This window comes from Microtus ochrogaster, linkage group LG5, assembly GCF_000317375.1.
Source record: "Microtus ochrogaster isolate Prairie Vole_2 linkage group LG5, MicOch1.0, whole genome shotgun sequence".
Taxonomy (NCBI): Eukaryota; Metazoa; Chordata; class Mammalia; order Rodentia; family Cricetidae; genus Microtus; species Microtus ochrogaster.
Window position 1 is genome coordinate 8,988,354 of NC_022031.1, and position 4,285 is coordinate 8,992,638.

The 4,285-nt window shown below is 36.6% G+C and overlaps 1 pseudogene; it reads right to left on the reverse strand.

The window, feature by feature from the left end:
- Positions 1-1,387: 1,387 nt before the first annotated feature.
- Positions 1,388-3,646, reverse strand: LOC101993840 (annotated as a pseudogene).
- Positions 3,647-4,285: the final 639 nt, after the last annotated feature.

The following is a 4,285-nucleotide window of genomic DNA, read 5'->3' on the forward strand; positions in this document are numbered from 1 at the left end:
AGCATAGTAGAATAATATTTGTTGTTGGTGTTGTGTTTAATAACATTGTGTTGTTGGCATTTTGAATTTTCATTTACAGTTTTAGTAATGAAAGCATACTGGAGAGTTTATAAGAGATAATATCAAAAATATCACTAAGAACAACAGTATTGCCTGCTGTGACCAACGAAGCAGGTTAAGGGAGATGAATCCCTTACTTCATTTTAAAGCTGCAGAGAAAAAATAGCAAAAGTACAGATGAGAAGACTTCGTTGCATTCCTTGAATGCCCAACTGTGTGAAGCCATGTGTAAAGAGCTGACGAAGTCCTGAGTGGATTGTTGCCATTAGCAACGCCATGTAAAAGACCCAATGGCTCAGATCCATGGGAATGACAAAGTTCAGAGGATGACAAAACCTTCCACTGCTCCATGTGAGGACGATGGCAGTGTGTGCAAAACTTAGCAACCTTAGCTTCCACCTTGCGTGTCACAGCTGAGACTGCTCACTTGCAGAAACCTCTTACCAAGAGTAGGTAACTCTCCTCCACCATGCTATACATAATACATGCTCCGAGGTTTCAGGTTGTTTCATATTTGGTGCAGCTCCATCAGAGCATGTACAATTCACCGAATCCCAGATTTTTTTTTATGTGTCTTGTCTTTTCCTTTTTTTTCCCCTAGTTGAGTTTTAAGAACCAAGCCATGCAGGTTAGTGTACATCAGATTCAAACACTTGCACCCGTCTGAAGAAAAAAATTATACACGCGAACATGCACACCTGCACATAAGCATGTGCACATACACACTCTTAAATAAATAGGTATATAGATAAATATAGATAGATGGTAGATAGATGATAGATAGATAGATAGATAGATAGATAGATAGATAGATAGATAGATAGATAGATAGATAGATAGATGATAGATTGATAAAAGAATCCATCCATCTTTGAATTCTTAGAAGGAATTTCTCCCACTCATATACCAGTAGACATCTTTATTGTTTAACCAACTATCATCAAGTCATGAACAAAGTTTACCAGAGGCTGTATCAAAAGAGAACACTTTCACAGCCATCTTTCCTTTTTAGAAAGACTCTAATAGATGCAGTCTAGAACGCACAATGCTTTTAGCCTCTGAAGAATTCAAATAGGATCTTGAAAAGCATAGATGAATCCTGATGCAGTAAGACAAGCTGAGATGCCATGCAACTGTTAAATGGTTCCTTGTTCTACATCTCAACCACCAGTTGAATCTTGTGCTAACACCAACTGGAGATGCAAAGCACAGCTAGTTGACTTAGGGGCTGTGCACAAGAACCAGAAAGGCAGGAAAGCACTAACCATTCCTGAAAGCATCCACCTCCAGGAAAGACTTTACCTTCCTGGGGCTTTAGACTGCCCCTTTAGAGCACCACCCCCCCCATGCTCACATAGCTGAATTTATCCTCTGTGTTCCATGTAGCACAACAAGTTGCAGTGTCCCCACCACTTCTGACAGGACTGGAACCCCTGGAAGTGGCTTTTATCACCACATTCATAAGGGACTTGTCTCCCCTGGCAAAAACGTCTTATCCAAATACTCCAACAGGTCCATTCTAAACAGTCTGCTTAGCTCGAACCACAACATCAGCATATTTCTTGATACTCTCAGTACCACAGTTCAAGTACATCTAACCATCAGGTATGCCAGAGGCCATAGTAGCTTGGCCACTTTAAGCATTTTTATCAAATTTTCAGCAGTGACGAAGTCAAGAGACAAGGTAATCTTCACATCAGTTTTTTCATCTTTGGATATGATATCTTTGACCATCATGACCCCTTCTTTTTTATCATGAAGAGAAATGCCAATCTCCATGTTGCTGAGTTCCTTAGAGAAGGTAAAAACCATTTCATCATCAATGATCATCGAATTGACTTTGTGCAGAATCGTAGTGATCTGCAACATTAGCTCCTCCCAATAGCAGGAGTAATGCAATTCCTTCATCAAAAGTCATCACCCTTCTGTGGCAAATTCACATCGACCACGGAACTATGGACTCAAGGTACAGCACCCAAATCATAATTGACATAAACATTCCTTCCTTAGTTTGAGTAATGCAGTTCAGAAAGCATCAATTTTGGCTTGCTCAGCTTTAATCTTGTTCCCAAAAGCTTATTTTCCCTTCTCTTCTTCCTCCATATGAAAGCAGAGATTTTCCAGCAGGATGGCAGATCTAGAGAGTTGGGTGACACAGGCATTCTCTGTTTCTGGGCCCACACAATCCCTCAAGAACAGAATATCCTTGCCTACCAGAGATTTGAGTTCTGTGACCCCTGGCTCTAAAGACTACATTTCAGGCATGGGAATACCATCAGACTGCCCATATGGCTCATAAGGACAACACACTTGACTCAATTGTCAAAGCAGAATTTGATGCTTGAGACAGCAGTCATGATCCTTTGGTTATTTATCATCTGGTTTTTCTTCATGGGATTATTGAAGGCTTTCCTCATCATGACCAGCTTCTTCTTTGCTTGTAACTCGTCAAGAGTCATCACCTGTTAGAAAGTGACATTTTGACAACACAATACTGTGCAGTCAAGAGACCCAGAGCTGAGAAGGAGGGTAAAAGTCTTTTTTTTTTAATACTACCTTGTTAAGTTGTAAGATGGGAAGAAATGAAATATAACCAGTTGGGAATACTCAATGAGTAAAATGTCTTTGAGAAATAGATGCACACAGGACCTGGGTCTAGATTATAACTTTAGTTCTTTTTGTTCAAACCACTGGGATGTGCTGTTGTAATATATTCACTGCCAAGAGATACATTACTGCACAAATGATGGAATCTATCATATACAGAAAAATTGACTTCCTATCAACTGCATAATATGAAAAGAAAAATTGTAATGAGAAGCACTGTCAAAATGTAAAATGGTATAAAATATATTCAGCATTCACACATAAAAAAGACAGAGAAGCACCTGGTGCAAATCCTTACAAAGAAATGAACAATAGGAAGAAGGTGGGAGGCTGCAGACTAGATGACGACACTCATATTTACCTTGTACTAGATTTATTGACTCTTTTTCAATCTTGATAAGACTTGGAAAATGAGTTCAGTGACGAAATAAGGTATAGACGTGTCTTTATCAGAAGACAATGATTACAATACAACATCATTCCAAAGATAGGCTCTCAGAGTTCCATTTCTGATTAAATCTGTATTATAATTCAGAAAAAAGCATTTAAAATTTCATAAATATTTATGTTTTATAGAGTTTAGACCATCACTTCTTTTGACTGTTTTGAAACCAAAAGATAAACATCATTGAAATGCTTTCACAGAAATAAAGATAAAAATTGACTCTTCAGCATTTCTCGTTGAAATGTAAACATACTATTAATTGAGTAGCCATTCAAAAGACAATAAATTAGTGGTGGCTGAAGCCAATAAATACTTTGAATGAATTTTCCTGAAACACTATGTTTATAGTAAATGTTTTTGAGGAAAAAAATAACAGATATTTTGGAAATTATTATTGTATCTAATTTGCATTGTGCTCATTTAACAACTATAACAAAAGAATCTAAGATTTATGATTTGAAAAACAGTATATATTTCAAGAGTAAGAAATCTTCATTTCAGGCAGAGACTGTACCTTTCTGCTGATGTTGCCATCTTCATTTCAGGTCAGATAAAGGAAATACATTACTGTCCTCAACTACATGCATTTCCCCAGCTTTCTTTATTTGGTCATTTATTTTTCTGAGACAGTATCTTGCTATATGGCCCAGGTTAGTTTTGCATGTTAATTTTTATTTACTTTGGGGGACTTTATTAGGAAGTGGTTACATACAGTTACAAGCTAATTTTTTTCAAATAATTGCTCAATTTTGCCTAATAATTGTCAAGTTAAATTTATTGCTATGGCAAAGGCTATTTTTATTTTCATTTTCATTCACCAAAACAAATATGCTTTATAAAACCTAACATTTAGAGATATATAAATGAAAGGATATTTTAAAGACATTAACCAGGCTGATATTTACCTGAATTCATAAAATTTCATTATTTGCTTGTCCATTCTAATCAAAATTTTACTGGAATGACAACTGTAACTTGTGGCACAGTCAATAAGACACTGGTCTCAATTTAATTCAGTTTATGCAACCTCTCTGTAACTTACGTTTCAGTATCTGTTATTAGTTAATATGTGCCAAGAACTTAGGTAAGTTCGTCACTGAATTCAAAGTTCAAACCTAAGTTGCCTGACCCCCAGGCATCTACTTTGGCCAATATATAGTAAATTATTCTTTT